This window comes from Anoplopoma fimbria, chromosome 5 (genome assembly GCF_027596085.1).
Source record: "Anoplopoma fimbria isolate UVic2021 breed Golden Eagle Sablefish chromosome 5, Afim_UVic_2022, whole genome shotgun sequence".
NCBI lineage: Eukaryota > Metazoa > Chordata > Actinopteri > Perciformes > Anoplopomatidae > Anoplopoma > Anoplopoma fimbria.
In genome coordinates this window covers 13,422,302-13,428,577 of record NC_072453.1, presented here as the reverse complement: position 1 = coordinate 13,428,577, position 6,276 = coordinate 13,422,302, and positions in this window count along the sequence as shown.

The following is a 6,276-nucleotide window of genomic DNA, read 5'->3' as shown; positions in this document are numbered from 1 at the left end:
AAAAATGCGAGAGGACTACCTTCTTATGATGTCAAGGCGTGTCTTCTTTTCACTGTTTGTGTAGAGAAAACCTGACATAAGAGATTGTGAAAGATTGAAGCTGTTTATTTCTAGTGGCTTGTTTCATACCCTTTAAGAGATTTGGTTTAGTAGATTCAAACGAGGGTATATGTTATGAAGATCCGGTTTTGTGAGTGCAGACTGCAGCTCACATCATGCACATGTCTGCCTCTGTCATATGGGTTTATGATTTGCATATCTGTCCCTCCTGCTCCAACTAGAAAATGATTCAGGTACAACATTGCGTATATGTAAAGATTTGAAAAACAGTCTTCTATGCCACATCTTGATTAAATGAAAGACATAACACACACACACTGGGATGTTCTGTATTTCAAACTGCTCTCCAGTGATTAGATTACTGTACATTTGTGCTCTTCACAGCCCCGATGTGACGAATGCGTTTGCGTGCTCCTCTGGGAGCTTTTTTTCCTCAGTAAGCCCTTCAATGACACTTTCCCTACACACACTGATTTTTGTAGCTCACTGTTTCCAATGTAATTCAAAATTCAACCTCTAAAATCTGCTTCCTGTCAGTACATTGTCAGCATTGTTTATCTGTATGTAAAGTCGCTGTCATACATTTTATTTTATACTACAACTTGAGAATGGTGTTATTTCTCCACTTTCTGATGCTTTTCTTGCACGGAAGAGCAGAGCAATGAAATACTGTCATTCCGGATGATGGATCAAAAACCAAATTCAGTGTTATTTGTCAAAAAAAGTGGTGAATGCTTTTCAAACGTTTCGTCTCCCAGAAGGTCATGTTCCAATCTTCAGCTGTCTAAAATGTTCTGAATTCTTGCTGAATAGCTAACGTTTCTCCCAGCACATGTGATTACTTTTAAGTAACTCTGAGCGACTGTTATTGTTTATTTAAGGTCTAAGAAGCTAAATCCCCGTACACCATTTGATTTATTGCTCTGTCATTATAAACCACAAGGCAGTGACAAACTGCCTTTGTTGCGGCAATAACTGTAAATAAATAAATGACAGTATTTGTAAATAGCCATTTGAAGATACTGTATATATATATATATATATATATATATACATATATGCTCTGAATAGCTCTCTTCCAAGAGGTTTGCAGCTATCCATGAGCCAACTAAGGGCATTAATCTCAGTTATAAATTACAGGAGATCATTATTTATTGTCCCACTTACCAATGTATGCATCTCTTTGCTCAATTACCATTCAGCCCTGTCAGCACAAATCTTTTCAAATACTATGCACAACAGTTCTAGTCACTCACTTTTATTTTGTACTCAGCTTATATCTTGCGTAGCCACACACGTGTCAGAATATACCTGTGCTTTTGCAAAAATTTGAATTTGGAGCTTTTACATAGTGTCCATCTTGGATCAATCAGCATTGTGCTAATCCTAAACATTACCTTCACTGGCTAGAACCAAGATTGGCTCAGGATCAGTATTATCCAGGTGAATTCCCGTTTCACCTTAATGCACACTACCAGGCTAGTTCTTTGCATGGCTAGCTGCCCTTTGATCCTCACGTCTCTCAATAAAGTCAGACAAACTGTCAACTTGTGTGCTCTTTTATTTGAGTAATAATTCTACTAGAAATAATACTTTGTTCCTCCATTCTGTTCTTTTTGTTGTTCTGTCAAACTGCATTTTTCGCCTCATAAATAATGGATTTACTGTTTAGCCAATGATTGTAGAGGTATTCAGACTGCACTCAACTAAAAGAAGCAATACCACATTATAAAAAATACTACTTTACAAGAAAAAGCTGTGCATTCAAAGGTTTTGTTAGGTAAAGATAAATAAGTATTTTAAAGAGGGTTTTGTTCATTTTATTCAAAGAAACATTGCAATTTCTTTTAATGACTTATGGAGTGATACAAAGAGATATCCAATATAATTTCTTGAAAAGTCTTTGACTCTGATCTATCAACATATTGAAACAAGAATTTTCAATAATTATTCTCATAATATACAAGAGAAGTACTTGAGTGACTTTCCACCATTGTATAAAACACATTTATTTCTAAGAACACTCTGGTCTGGGTCCTTACTGGGAGACTGGAGACTCACAGTAAACTTGTAGCTGGAGTAGCATGTGTGTCTACAGTCAATGTCCCTCATACGGTCAAACTATGTTCTGTCCAGTCACTGGCCTTGATAGACACTAATCAGACTGTGTCCCTGGCATCAATTAATAATGCTGTCAAGCACACTTCTTCATGAGTTGATGTGATAAATGGCAGCAGGATTGGGCCTTAAGTGTTTAATCTACCTCCAGTGAGGGTGAGGGACTTTTACAACCGTATATCTACATACTGTATATACTACAGCCATGCTAGCAGCTATGTGAGGCTGTAGTTATTCAAAGTGGTGCTCTGAGCTCAATGCTAACATCGGCTTGCTCACAATGACAGTGCTTACATGCTAATGTTTAGCAGGTATTGTTTACCATGTTCACAATCTCAGTTTGGCATGCTAACATATGCTAACAAGCACAAAACACAAAGCTGAGGCTGATATGAGTGTCTTATGTACATATGAGTTTGGTCCTAAGTATTGGAAAAAGTTTGACTTGATGTTGGTCAAAGTTATTAAAATTAAATTCAATGTAGTAATCAAAATCTCTGCCAAATTTCATGGCAATCCAATCAATAGCTGTTGAGATATTTCAGACCCAAGAGGTGGACTGACATTGCCAGCCATAGAGCTGCTAGCATGACTAAAACATTATAAAGAAGAAACATTAAATGGTCATTTTTTCATCCTTTTTTCCTGTTATCCACAAAAAAAACACTAATTTACAGCTGAAAGTCTGCACTTTAACCTCATATTCAATGTGTCATTTCACACCTAAATTCATAAGCCATTGAATCCAAAAAGGAAAAATGTTCCCTTCATGGCCACAGAAATACACTGAGATCTTTCATGTGACTTGACAGTGCAGAGCCTGAGAGGACTCCTTGTTCTTAATGACCATAAATAATGTGATTAACTCCCAATAAAATTAATTGGCAACGGAGAAGCTGCTGGCAGGCCATAGACTAAGCTGGCAAAGAGAGTGTTCGTGTGCATGTGTGTGTGTGTGTGTGTGTGTGTGTGTGTGTGTGTGTGTGTGTGCGTCCCCGCTGTGGTGTGAGGAACATTTCTCAAATCATGACCCAGTTCTGTTATCAAATTGGATCAAATGTGATTTTCGTCTCTGTAGACAGAGAGAGAGAAATGTGTGCAACTGGCAGAACATCAAGCTTCTCTTACATTTCATAAAATTGCTGACTTTGGTGCTCAAGATGGCATGGTGCTCTCCACTTACTGTACCACCGAGCTCTCTCTCTCTCTCTCTCTCTCTCTCTCTCTCTCTCTCTCTCTGTTTCACGATAATGAGCAGTGGTTGTTAAAATCCGTCTCTCAAATTCTCTTTCTCTTTCTCTAACGGCAGCAATAAGCAGAGAATGTAAGGCTGAGTGTCTGTCTCCCTTAGCAAACCATTTTCACTCCTCTTTCACACTACATCCATCAAAATCAAAACAAGACATTGAAGGTTTAGTTAGGGGCAACAAATCCAAACCAAGTATCTAAGAGGCTGGTCTGGAGCGATTCACGCCCGCTCCAGAAAATGAAGTAAAATGGCTCGTTAAATGTGTGAGTTGTTACACTGTCATCCCCTGCCTATACTCTTCTCACTCAGTTCTTTGCACCTTTAGGACCGGGCTTCAGCTGCTCCACAGACTCGCAGTAGGGGTGTCGATTGCAGCACAAGGGCGTTGACAAGGAACAGGAATATATCAACAATGCAAATTCAAATGCAAAATCCGATCCCAAAATAGCACTTGATTATATAGGCAGGCAGAAGGATCAGCAAAGCACTGTCAGAGAGGAATAAAGCTTTCTGCTGCTTGGCAGACGTGAAGAAGAAAATAAAAAACACCTTACAGACCCCAGCATCAAACACACGCAAATAAAAATAATCCCTCACTTCCTCTTACTGTCTGTTTATTTCAGTGTATGTGAGAGGATATTACACACAAATCTATACAAGGGAAGAAGACTGTAAATCCAACATCTTGTTTTTCACCCTTGTTCACCAGCTAGTCACTTATTTTATCTGTCTTTCCATTTGGTCCGAGTAGGTAGCATACACGCTTTGTGTTTTTAGAGCTTTGCTGAACATGGCTGAGCTGTGAGACTGAACCAAGGCAGAGTCACATTCTGACTCACTGTCTCTCCCTACAGCCACAGCCACATCCTCTATCTGTCCACCAGATGCCCTCAGACTTTCCCTCCAGTCATGACCTTCCCTGCACACCTGCTCACCTGTTTCCACTTTCCTTCATCAGCCCTGCAGTGTATAACCGGCCCACTTCCCCCTCCATTTCTTGCCTGGACATCAAAGCTGCTTTGTTGTGTTTTTGCTTTTGAGCTTGTGTTACCTGAACCTTAACCTACACCTGCCTATACCAGTGTTTGTACCTGCATAAAATAAAAGAGAAAGAATTTTGACGCATTGTTCAGCTTTAGCTCTAAATAGCTGGTATCACCATCTGGTTTGTTCCCCTGGTTTTAAGTTTTAATCAAAAACACTCTTAAACTTAAAAAAAGTTAATGGATTTGACTGATAGTTGCAAGTTAATTGCCAAACCAGAGGAATTATTATTATTTCTTTTATCAGACGAGTTGGGTTACTCAGACTATCAATGCTCCAGCTGCAGCCTTTGATGACCAAGCCTGAATTCCCTGTCTTATGGTGTCTCCATCCTCAGGTTCCAGTCGTGTTTACATCCTTCCAGACTCCCGGCCAACTGGACCATTAAAAATGAAGAAGGTACACAGAGATGGCATGTTTAATGCATGGTCTCATCTCCTGCCTCGGAGGCCTACCTCCGCTTTCTCAGGATGCTGCTTGCACAAACACACTGTCGGTGACAGGAGTGAGCGCCACAAGGCAGAGGTAAAAGATGGTACACGGAGTTCCAGGGCTTCGAGTATGAATGGTGAAAAGTCAGTTGATCTTAGAGGTTGAACAGGGCGGAGAAAATAGGCCCCAGGGTTGAAACATGAAAGCTGCAAGCAAGCTAGACTGGGAATTTCAGATTTGAGGAATCACATATGCTTCCGTAGAAGGAGTATTTTAGTTGAGGCCCAGGGCGATTTACTGTTTATTCTCACACACAATACAAAGAGATCAAGAGAGTTTTATTTATGAAGATGGATTAAGTCCAAAACATTGTCCCCTGAACAGTTTCCAAAATCATTTTTCTATCTTAAAAGCATTTTAGATAAAAACACTTCTGAAAAGAGTTGCATTATAGAATACACTGAAGAGCTCTGCAGGATGACGGTTATTTTTGGGGGCATTTTTCATAATCTGTATCCAGTCCCAGAAATCACACTGATTTATAAAAATGACCCTTTAAATCATGTGATTGATGGAATTGCTGCTTTATCATCCTACAAGGTCATCTTTGAGGTGGTTTTCCACCAGTGCTTTGATTGATGTTATTTTGGTTTGATTGCTCCTGAGCAACCATAACATCAAGTACCTCTTTTACTCACATAAGTACAATAACATAAGCTAACAATAATTATCCCACAGATAAGAGCCTCCAACCTTGAATCATCCTGGCTCGTCAGCATAGACATATATATATAGGCATATGTCGAGATTCATACGTCTTCAACAATTAGAAAATTATGAGAATGGAATGGAAACAAGTCCTGCCCACACAAGAGGAGAAAACTATTTTTGGCTCTCCATTGACTTTGCATTGTGTGAAGGACAGTGCCTCCATGTCACTTTCATCTGCTAGCAAACAACAGAAAAATGCCTTGAAGCTGCTGTGTGATGGGATGCACTACCGACAAGTAAAATAACCCAGAACTAAGTTTTCATAAGCTGCCAAACCAAAAAAAAAAAACAGAGCCTTTAATAAGACAATCAAAGTTAACATCAGCGAAAAGAATGGAAAAACTGTGCAGTCCTGACACTCAGTATGCCTAACGTTACATGTGCCAAAAGCATTTGTCTAAATGTCAGTTTTAGTCTAACAATAATTCTGTAAGTTACATAAAAACATTTTGACACAATGCAACTGTTATAGTTGGAATATAGTGGATACATCAGAAAGCTGTAATATGTTTGCTAGTGCCTTAGCTAACTACAGTAGCTTGCTTACACAGAGCTAGCACGATAACTTGTCCCATCACATCATCGTTTTAGTTAAACAACTG